We start from the raw sequence: 12,349 nt of genomic DNA on the forward strand, positions 1-12,349 counted from the left end.
GTCCTGTTGGGGCAGAGTGGCCCAGTGGCATGTGCTTAAACTCCAGGACTGGGGATCAAGCCTCCATGTCAACAAGAGTCCACCCTGCTGAAATATTCTTGAGCTACACACTTAATTCACATTATTGCAGTTAGATTTGGTGAAATCTGGCACTCACATATCTATCAATAATGACTTTAAATATCTTGGCCCCCCAATATATACCAATCTCTGCCACATTTATCTTTGGGGTTCAAGCATCAGCAAAAGTGCTAACTTATTGTTCTTTGACTTGACCTTTATACAGAAGTTATAAGTCCCACATGTCCGGGAGCATTTTCAGACACTAGTCCTTTTGTCCTCTTTCTCTCCTTTGTTATGGTAAAGTTCTGAGGTTTAGCTCAGCCTGGCCCAGCTTAGCTCTCTGTGGTTGTGGCCATGGCCATATGGCTACCAGAGACCTCTGTTAGCTGTTAGCCCATTAGCCTGTTTCACATACAAATGCATACGTAGCGTCTCATGTCCCTTTGTGGCGGGCTGACTTTCTGGTTGACTGGCTGGCTTGCTGGACGTCCCCGTCCATCTGTTTAAGTGTCTAACTGGATAGTTTAGTGCTCCCATTGTGTGGCTGCTTGCTGCATCTTGACTGGACCAGTTAGTAGAGCCCACATCACAACCAGCCCCATCTGAAGTGAATCAGGAAGTGATGACAACTCTCTGACAGGGCTCCTCTTGATGCAGGAACAGGACGTCATGGTGTATGCACACGTGTGTGTGTGTCTACGCACACAGGGCTCATGTGGTACATTACTGATTGGGGCATATGGACGTCTTTGTGTTCAGTAGTATGTTAGGTTCATTTATGACTGCTGGTCTACAGTGTGCAAACATTACTGTGAAGACAGTGACCACATTTACCCAGAGTATTAATTTTGTACTTTTGTTACTCAGATATCCTGGTTTTTGGTTTGAAACTGTAAAAATCTGAACTGTGCTAAAATACTACAGTTAAGCTCATATTTTAATGATGAGAGACCTGATTAAGAAGCATTCTTTTGCTATTGGTTTTTTCTGTCAACATACAGTCTCAAACAAGGTTATAGTTGCATTGTAATGTCAACAGATTATCACCTCACAGATCACTACAGGGATCATAACTTTACTGGATTCTATTTTCATACCTTTTCAGCGGTGTACTGTTGTATATGCAGGTTTATTCGTGGAAACAGGGATACTCTATTGAAGAGAATTCAAAGTGCAGGTAACCAAAATCAGTCTTTAATTGGAATATGGTTTACAGGGCAAGTTTCTTGCATTTAAACTACAACCATTCTTAATTCATCTTAATTCTTATTGCTAGGACCACACAAACTGATGTCAGTCAAACATGAAAGAAAGCATGATGCATGTGAATTGAAATAATGCTCCAGCGCCCAGGTCCCCTGTCAACCCACTGAGCTGTTTACAGTACTTCCACAAAAGTTAACTCAACCCTCTAATAGTTTGCTGAGCCCGTCATTGCCTCCACTTTCCTCTGTCCCCTTCGGCTGTGCGATTGGGACCACACCACGTACTGCAGCAGTAATTAGGAAACAGTCTGTCCTGTTGACATGGGAGTGGAAGCGGACCAAACCGAACGACCCGACAGCTGGTACCCCAGGCCTTGGATATCCCCAAACTTAAACCACTCCATTTATTTTAGTGTGGTGTAAACAGAATACCTAATGGCTCACACTTATGCTGCACATGTGCCTAATTTGGCATGCAGGGCTTTCTCCGTCTTTTGCAGAAGAGAGAGGAGCGAGAAGGATAGAGTGAAGGTGGGGGAATGATATTGAGGGAGAGAAAGTTACAAAAGTATTTATTATTCTACGGCTGCTGAGACCACTTAAGGCTGTTTAAACAGAATAGGGACACATGATAGCTGGTGAATGTGTAAATTGTTTTTAAGAATCTCATAGGTCCTGGTCGTAGATGCAGTCATGATGCTTTGTCGCTGTGACATGAATTCTTTCCTACAGATTCACAGCAAGAGGCTAGGAGGTAGAGGTCTTGCGCAGATGCTAGACTGTGGGCTCATTTAAATAGGAGTATGTAAAAAAAAAAAAAAAAAAAAAAAGTGATAATGCAGGGTGGAAAAGGTACAGTACATGAGGTTGTCATTGTCATTTATTCCACCAATGTCAGCAGTTCACAAATAGCATAGAACACTGGGAATAAAACTTGTTCTATATTTTCATTTTAGTACATTTGGATCACACATTTAAGTTGTTCAAGGTCTAATGCACTTTGCTGCATCATCCCTTATCTTACCTCAAGAAACAGCATAACCTCAGAAAATCTGTGTAAGCAATTCTGTCCCACTGCGCTGTGCATTTCATTACAGTGTGACTCTATACTTGAATAGCTTATGTAATGTCTTAGACACATATCCCACACAAAGTCTGAAACCAGAATAGCAGCTGGAAAAAGCAGAACATGCACTGTTTCTATTTGTAGCTTTCTGCTCTAAAATCATTCTTTACACCATACTTGTCTTTTTCAATGACAGACATAGTTAGCATTGATTCCTGGTGATGTCCCGTCATGCATGGTTAGGGCGCAGATTATTATCTGAATCCATGAGTGTCACGCTCTATCTGTAGCTGAGTGCTTCAACCAAACCCCAGAAATGATTCTGAGCCATGGTTCCTCTATAACTTTAAATGCAGTACATTCCTATCTGTCTCAGTTTGTAAGACCCTTTTCTCCTGTTACCTCACAAGGAGTGATAGGCGATTTTCACCCTACAATGAAAATAGAATGAGGTCAGTGGGCCATACCATCCAAACTGATCCCCTCAGGGCCAAGATGGTGGAGTCTCCTTGACATTATGTACAGCACAGATCTTCCGTGTTGTGTACACAATGAGGGAGAGTATGTGTTTTTCCCTGGAGAGGCAACTCTTGGTCTCTTGGTCATGCAAGGCTATAATATGTCTAGGTGGTGTTATTTTAGTAGTCACTTCACATTAAGGCTGAAGGGCAGTGCTGCAAATGTCACCCCGGCCAGAGTGGCCTGGCACATCTTAAAATGGCCACTTGCCCTCAGCCTTGGAGTTCTGACCCTCAACTTTACTTCTCTCTCTCGCTCCAACTCATTATGTTACTCTTTGCATACAGTACATCTCCTGAACTCTTCATTTTGCCTTCCGTGTTCTTACCTCTTGTGTCCTTCTCTGTCTCCTGCATTTCTACCCCCACTTATTTCCTGCCCACTCCTCTCCCCCACTGCTCACCCTTACCCCTTTTCATCCTGTCATCTCCCCTTCTCCGCCCCATTCTCCCTAAGGACACCCATGTTCTCTCTGGGCCCTGATAATAATTGCAAGTGATCAGGATGGTGATTCTATTTCAGGAATTTTGCAATAATTCCTTCTATTTAACACATGAATGTGTTCAGCGCTGGCAAAGGAGCACGTTGCTACCAAAACTGAAATGGGATCTGCTGAAACAGAGAGACCGTTGCCATGGAAAAATGAAGTAACACTGCTCCCTGCAGCTGCCATGCATTAATGAGTAGGATATTTTTTGAGAGAGAAAAAGAGGAGAAAAAGCAGTGGGGTAGAAAAGGTAAAGTGTTGGAAAGGAGACGGATGTTAGGAAGCGAGGACGAATGAGGAGAAAAATGGGCAGAAGGTGAGTTTGAAGGCAGGAGGAAAGTGAAACAGAGATAGAAAGGAGGATCATGTGTACTGTATGTTTGGTGTGGGCTTAGATCGAGCTGGCCAGATGGTTTCCATGAACAGGATCTGACCCCTGGCTGGAGCGCCTTCTGCAGGCACATTACTTCATCCTCTGCCCCCCTTCCTCCATCCTATCATCCCTACACTCAACACCTCATCCTCCCTGTCTGTCAGATCCCACAATTTCCAAATGAAATGCAATTACAACTTTAATTTTGTGCCACTTAAAACACCATCTTTCTTTGTGGATTGAGGTAATGAATTGTCAACTTTTCAAACTTGACAGTCATGTTACAAACCCTAATGGTCGCTATCTCATCTAAATCACAACAGAAAAATATTTTGGTAGATACTTCAACTTCAGGTGTTCTATGCTGGGGTAAGTCCATACATTTACATTTATAATGATTAACCTCAGTGAAAATGTAATCAAGCCCCAGATCCAGCCACAAATAGAGCAATAAGATACCCACTGAGAAAGAAAAGCCCAGATTTGAAAATGTGTTTGGTTAAATACACTTAAATTAGGACAATTCAGTAGAATACTAGGATAAATAAAATGTAATAATACTGCAATTCAATTCATCTGTAATCACCCTCTCAAACAAATGCTACCCACACATTCCCAGGTCCCCTAACTAATTAATTTAATAATACTATTTTTCAAACATACTGTGCTTATTTGACTTCAACACTGGCAGTTAAACCTCACATGCACACACTGACTGAAATCCATATATTTTACTGTATTTATCACAAAAAACAATATTACACCTTTTGTGCTCTTATAAATCTGCATGCTAGCATACCTTGCTGCATACTGCCAAAAAGACTTGAAAATGAATAAGCTTTAATTATAGCTCGTAGTCCCTAGTTGTCTAAGAGAAAGCAAAGTACTGATTGGCTGTAGTGCAAACAGAGAGAGGGGTTAATGCTGAGGGCAGAACTCAGTGTATCTCTCCTGTCATTGAGAGGGAAGGAAGGAGAGAAGAACAGAGAGGGATACAGTGGAAGGAATATGAAGGAGAGAGTGAGAGAAAGGGTGTACATTCTCTCCTGATTACACACTCATCCTCCCTGGTATCGCCAGATCTAAATCAAAACCCCACAATGTAACAGTAGATGTGTCATTAGCTGTTTACTGGGTGAGAACACTCTGTGTGTGTGTGTGTGTGTGTGTGTGTGTGTGTGTGTGTGTGTGTGTGTGTGCGTGTGCGTGTGTGTGCATGTGCGTGCACATGTTGACAGGAGCGCTCATGTGTGGCCAGAATCCCGTTCCATCATCTGCTGCTGTGTCAATACACTGATGACCTCACAGCCATAGACGCACACACACATATTTGACCCTCTCACCGGGTTGCACTGAAAAAGTGCTTACCAGGATTCTCTTGTGTCTGTAACCTCTTGAAACTCAGAGTCTTAGATACCTGGAACTGATTTTCATTAGGATAAAAACTCAGCAGCTACAATTTCAAGATTGGGATGTTTTAAAAATTGTCAGGGAAAAATAATGGTGGTTTTCACCCTGATCTTCTGAATGTGTTTTGGAATGCTTGTTTGGAGGTGAATCTGGTTAAATTGTTGGAGCATGCATCCACCCTTTGTCTTGGGACAGAGGAGGAAGTCATGCCAAACACAGGTCAAATCAGATCAGCTGAGGTTCAGAACAGCCCAGTTTGGCCTACTTGATTCGGTCACACCGCATAAATCAACAGTGGTGAAAATTTGCCAGAGCTAGCCAATAAAAGCTCTTTTCATCTGCAGTCCATCACCATCTGATCCAACTTGGCCTACTATTACATACTGCATAACATAATCACAGCCCCCTCTGCTCACCTCAGCTGGCCCAGAGCAAAATTGTCTGGCCACACCACTACTGTAGATAAACCAAGCCAAGCCTATTTCATACATCTGACCAAACTACAGTCCAACCTACTTACCATTAGTCCTTTGTATGTGAAGACTTTTGTCTAAGCTTTCAGCTGTACCATGAATCTTTTCATTACCTATAGCCTGAGCTTTAGCCCAGTCCATTGCAATCCAATTCACCTCATTCTCTCTCACCTAAACCAAGAAACCCCATCCTGTCCTTGGCCCTGCTCAGCCGTGACCTCAGCTATCACATCAGAGTACTCCCAGTCAAGACCATCTTCTCCCAGTGCATCTTCAGCACTAGCTTGACGTGGCCACCCCTTATACCCCATCTGTAGTGTCTCACCATGCTGCTGTGTTGGAGGTGTGATTGTTTGAGATTGGGGGTGGGAGCAGGCGAGGCAGGCTAGGCCACGCCAGCCGCACTCCTAAGGCCACTGTTGGATCAATAAACGCAGCGATCAAAGTCGCAATTAACCCACCGCGCTAACGCAAACAATCCGGGCCAGCAGAAACAAACAAAGCCTTCATGTCACCTAAAGCGTTTATTTTTGCAGATTTCCACCTCGGCCAGGGAGACCTCCAGTGCTTGTCAGCTTCTGTAAGCAGTGTTAGAAGAGAGGAATGCAGGGCCACAGGGATGGCTGGTTGCCTGGCTGTGCTGCTGTGCCAGGCCACGAGCTTATTGCTTGTGGTGGTATGTGGGTGAGACCTAGCCTATCTGTTGTCAAGAGGCATCACGCTTAGATGCCTTTCTCATAGACATTAGGGAGGAAAGCTACTTTCTGAGGCTGCAGGAAAAACTTAATTTGTGTACATCAATGCACCACAATACACATTTGCAGTGTCATCTTCAGATACACACATTAATCATGTTAATTTACAGGGAGACACTATTTACACTATTTTTATATTATTTACTATTACACTCACTATTCCAAATGTGTTTTTGGACAGAGCTGAATGCTGGAGGATATGCAGAAGAAAGAGGAGCAGAAGGTTAACAGTGGGTGGGGTATCCAGAGAGACTGGGGGGTTGCTCTGTGGACCTTCTGTTCATCTGACTGGCCACTTAGGAAACACAGTGTCCCGTCTGGTGCAGAAACAGGAAGATTACATTTGGAGAGGTATCAGGTTTTTAAAAACAAAGGGATGTGTTTTCCGTTTGCTGCCGATCTCTCCACTGAGATTTTTCTGCTCCAGAGTTGCAAATGTTTTCACCCGGGATGCTGGGAGGGTGTTTCTAATTTCCTCTCCTCTATCTCTGGGTGATTTCCTGTGTGTCGTGGCTTGCTTATTGTGTGTGTGTGTGTGTGTGTGTGTGTGTGTGTGTGTGTGTGTGTGTGAAAAAGAGGGGAAAAATGTGTCGGTACGTACGTGGTTGAATATGCAAGTTTATATGTGTGTGTGTGTGTGTGTGTGTGTGCTTCACATGTTGTGGGGTCGCTCCACAGAGGGAAGATCTTGGCCTACAGGGTTTGTGCTGTGCTGAGGTCTATACAGAGCCGGAGCCCCCCACTTTCTTTTCCCTGCAGTGATGTGAAAACAATAAGCCTAACAATGGCTCTGACCACAGGACAAATGTCAGACACATACTTCCCTGCCTGGGTCCAAGTTACATGACTGTGACAGAGGTTGTATTTAGTGCTATCAGAATTATGTAGCAAGACAGCTGTGCTGCTGAAAATATTTTTCAAGAAGAGTAGGCACCAAGCATCATATCTTTGCCATGTAGTACAGTTAAAATGTAAACCCAGGTTTTTAAGTTTATGGGCTCAGTTAGGAGAGGTTAGTCAAAAGAGATAACTCTCATAAATTATGTAGTTTAATAAATAGCACTTTTACACAGGAGAAAGATGGTTCATATAGTACACGCTCACACTCCATTTATCCACTCCACCAACCCATTTATACAATGGAGCACTTAAAGACATTTTCTGAAACGTTCTACACCATTGTAAGCTCTGAGAGTATAGTCTTGTGTTGTTTAGTTATGATAGCTACAGTTCCAGACCTCTCTTTCAGACAAGGCAGATGTTTCTACCTTTCCTGCAATCTGTCAATTTATGTCTGAAACATTAACTGTACTTCTAAGAATGACTATCTGAGAATAATGTACTCTCAGCTGAAGTTGCTCTTCAGAGTAGACATGCTGTCCTCCGTCTAACTCACTGTTCTGTCATTTACTGGCGAGGCACAGCAGATCCTAAGAGCCTCCTGTGGTTATATAGGCCATTTCCACATGGCCCCAGCCTTTTAAAGCCTAAGTGTGTTTGGCCCTCAGCTTCCTCTCTATTAGAACCTTCTCTGCTGGAACCAGATAAACCATCTTCACAAAGACTCAAGGGAGAAATCCTACACAAGACAGATCATGCACTCCCAATGCTGCTCAAAAGATGAGGAAGTAAGGGACGCTTTTGGGGGGTATTACGACTGAAAGATTTGAAACAGGGTCTACGCATGTGGCTGGGTTCTGAACGCTATCTGATGGAGCAGGGAAGTGATCAGGAATAAAACTGAGCAGAACTTGCCACAAAAAAATGGAACAATCCCATATTTAAAACTCTGTGATGTGACGCCAGGCAGGGATGAGAAGGAAGAAATAGACAAAGAAAAAAAATGTGTCTTTAGGCATCTTACCATTTAATCAAAGTACTTTCCAAATGGATATGTTTCAGGTTTTTTAATATTTCAGGCTTTTTTGTTCATCTGTCTCTTTTCTAGTAGTATTTATTTACTCCTGACAGCATATGCTGGCTTCCTGATCCAGAATCCAGATTGAATTAGAGCCTGAGTGATTGTAGATCAAAGTGTAAGAAGATCCTTGTTCATTTAGAGGCCTAAAAGGAAGGGATCAAGGCCTAAGTCTCAGGATAAGCAATGGTCACCTACTAAATAACCAGGCTGTCACTCAAAAACCACTGGCACTCTCACTCTTTGGGGCCATGGGGCTTTTTACTGATTCCTGTGTTTGTCAGTGTGCATACTGAGACTTACACAACTGAAGAGCACTAACCTATTATGCTACATCATATACAGATCCCTATATTATTTCCAGCTAGTCTCTGTCCCCTGATGACTGTGTACTGTCAGATCTGTCACTCATTTTCTCTGCATACCATGGATGTACTGATGAAAGGCAGCAATGAGTAAAATGCATCTTTATAATTACAAACACACACACACACATACACACACACACACACACACACACACACACAATCTCTCTGTCTCTGATTCTATGCCAAACAGCAGTATCCTCGCTACTCTGTATAAATCATATCGAAGGGGAGTCTCCCATCAGCCCAGCTTTTGGAAGCTTTTTGTGGTGATTTCACCCTCAGGGCAAACATAAGAGGAGGAGGAGGAGAAAGGATGCAGCAGTCAGCTTGTTGTACTGAACTAACTCAACACCCAGCAGTAGTAGAGGGGGATATAACCTTCTAGCTTCAAAAGTGTTTTGTAACTGAGTTCATTGCTGTTGCAGGTGCCATCCTTCAGAGGAAATGGTAAGCACAGCGCCAAGTCTCAGCAAGGATATTAAAAAGAGATGGGGGGCTCTCTCTGAGCAGCACTTCTTTGAAGAAAAAGATCTGGGATGTTAATCCAGGTGTTTTGGCCTGAGGCCATAGGGTTTCTATTTTCTTATGTTTATTTATTTATATTTTTACTTTTTCACTCTGAATTTTAATGGGTGATATGATCTGTGATTTTGTGTGTGTTCAGGTTTGTATGTATGTGAACAAGCAAGCACACATATGATGTATGTGTGTGTATGTGCTTTTGTAAATGTGTAAGTATGTCATTTGAGCATGTTTTCATAGTTAAAGCCCTGCACGTGCAGCCTCATAAGGAGTTGATTGGCTTCCACCTTTCTTTTTTTTATGGAGATTTCCTGGTCAAAATTGAAAAGTGTTTCCGCTGTTTTTGAAATATATTAATAGAGTGTGCTGCGAGTGATTCACCCTGCCCCTGAATACACACACACACACAGACACACACTCACATTGTCCCTCAGTGTTTTTTCCTGAATTAATCTGTCATTAGAGGTAGTGGGTAACTGCAGTCCAGATCCAGACCACTGACAGCTAACACCATTTGTTATTTTTAATGATTAAGTTTCATTTTGACAGGACATGATGTCATTGGACAAAAGGAATGAAGAGTCATGACTCTTTGACTCCTCTTTTCCCCACTGAACCTTCTAAAATGACATATATACTATATGAACACACCTGGCATTCTTAAACTTCTAACCAACATTAGACTTCAAATTGAATCCAAATCTTTATTATAATCCTGAGTCCTTCTCCTAATGTGGTTCAGCTCCACCTCTCATAATCAGAAATTAATGTTTAACCCACAAGATTGTTAAAACACAGGTCACACATACACACTCCAAAATGAGCTGCACAACCCTGTGCTGTATTTATTGTTTGTTGTACCTGAGTCATTTCCAGAGGCCGTCTGTCATTTTTTGCTGCAGTTTTATTCCACATTACCCTGAACCCCACAGAGGGTAAAGTTGTGTAACAGATATTCCACACTGCAATTATACTTCTGGCTTTGAGATATTAGTTGTGCCCATTTCTATTTTTAAATTCATTTCAGAATTTTCCTTTTGCTGCACTTGGAAAAGCTGCCTTTCCACGGGTCTACCCTAACAGAAAATACATTTTCATTATCCTATTGTGAATACAAATTTAATTTAGTTTGCTGAGCCTTGTGAGTGACTTGTAAGTACAGTAACACGCTGCAAATGTGGCCCTTTGCCTACAAGCGTGACAGAAGAAACTGATTTTTAGGTCAACCTGGCATACCTGTAAGTTTCCTGTCCTGTCACAGGACATTGTGCATGCTTTCTCGCTTTCTCACACACACACACACACACACACACACACACACACACACAAACCTGGCATGCCCATCACCTCGCAGTAGGGGGACATTGTCACACGGGCTAACTGTTTCCAGTGCTGTGTTTATTGGCCTGTTACAGAGCTGTTAAACACAATTTTGTGGAATACCAAACATGACCCTGCACAACCTCAACTAAACTTTTACACCTGAAGTTGTGACATGAAACACACACATACTCTTGCTTTGACCTGTTAGTACAGAGAACTTTTTTTAAATTTTTTAATTTTTTTGCTGTGTATGCAACCATTCCATAACGCTGAACACAAACACTGGATTCTCCTCTGCTCCCACCAGCTCTCCTCTCATCCCTCCTCTATGGTTTCCTTTCCTGCCCTTGCTCCGATCACAACATTTCTACACAGACTTTCCACCCTGAATCAATGCATGGTCATGGTGAGAGACCTGGACACCAACAACCAGACCTCAGCAGTTAGAGGGACAAAAGGACAGAGGCATGGGAGGATAGGGTGATGGAGGGATATAGAGTTGGTCAGGGAGAAGAGCTGTCAATGGTTTTGGCAGCGGTCAAAGCAGTGATGCATATGGGACATTCTGACCTCAGACTATTTCTCTCTTTGGATCTGTCAGCGCTGTTCAGCAGTGCCAGTGCTCCCTTTATTGCCCTTTGTTACCCCTGTCGTCTTTGTTTGGATACTGTATGTCTGTCTCCTTGTGTTTGTGTGTGTGTGAGTCACAGCTCAAACACGAGACCACAGAGGGGGGAGCCTTGGAGAGGTCTGCGAGGTGAACCAGGGTGACCTGCTGTTAGCGGTAGCCCAGAGAACAGGGTGGAGGATAGTCAGGAGGATAGCCAGTGGGCTCTCAGAGGGTTCTGAGTTCATGTTCCTATAAGGGTGACACATTCACAGAACCAGGGATTGGCATTTACAATGTTCTGTCAATATGTGCAACTGGTATTTTGAGTACATCTCAGCATGAATTGTTCAGCATGAAGGTTTGATATACTGTCGTTAAATGACCAGTGGTTTTCTATGACTGAGAAAGTCAGAAGGTTTCCTTGGCAAAGTCATCATGTCAGTGAACATGAATTTATTCGGGTGGAAGTCATATTGAACATTCCTGTTTTCTGAGTTTCATCCAGTGTTCAGAGGACCAGCTTTTATTGCCCTCACATGATAAAAAAAATTATATGGCATGCATTTTAGGTGTACCAAAGGAAATGAATTCTTTACACCAGGATGAGGTGTGTAGTCTCTCTCATTACCTCTTCTAAGGTAGTATTTGGTCCCATTTATTTCTGTCTGTTAGCAGGATATAACATCCACTCACAAAAAGTTATGCGATGGCTCATGGAACAAGGGATTCTAAACCAGAATTTTTCTCATCAGGATTTCTCAACATTGCGAGATAGGGCATTTTCACAATTTTCTCATGAACTATTGTACTCAATTTAAAAAAAAAAAAAAAAAAATCTGGTACATTTATCCCATGATTCTCTATCACAGTGTGTATTTTGCCTCAGATCCAGATACAGATTAAACATTCCTAAACATTTTCTGTTATTAAAATAACAAATGTAGATGATTGTGCAGCCTTGGCAGAGGGAGAGTGCTTTCTACTACTCATTATATTTTGATCTTACTTGTTTACCATATTTATCTTGGATACAACTTCAGCCAGTAACCATGTTGCCTCCTGGAGTAGGTATGGATTACAATAAGTAGTTTGTTCATGGACTCCCTGGCCTGCCAGACTTTAGCGCGATTTAATCCAGAAGCCTGGCAAGATATTTGACTAACATTACATTATTCATCTGTTTGGTATAGCATTATTTCCCTTGTCTTTCTGTGCCGTCATCTTCCTTCTAGCAACTGTGTGATTTGAAGTCAGATA

The 12,349-nt window shown here is 42.5% G+C and overlaps 1 protein-coding gene across 17 annotated transcripts in view; it reads left to right on the forward strand.

The window, feature by feature from the left end:
* LOC122881231 (vacuolar protein sorting-associated protein 13B-like) overlaps window positions 1-12,349 on the forward strand; it is a 332,781-nt gene that overhangs the window by 150,616 nt on the left and 169,816 nt on the right. The window lies entirely within an intron of this gene.

This window comes from Siniperca chuatsi, linkage group LG9 (assembly GCF_020085105.1).
Source record: "Siniperca chuatsi isolate FFG_IHB_CAS linkage group LG9, ASM2008510v1, whole genome shotgun sequence".
Taxonomy (NCBI): domain Eukaryota; kingdom Metazoa; phylum Chordata; class Actinopteri; order Centrarchiformes; family Sinipercidae; genus Siniperca; species Siniperca chuatsi.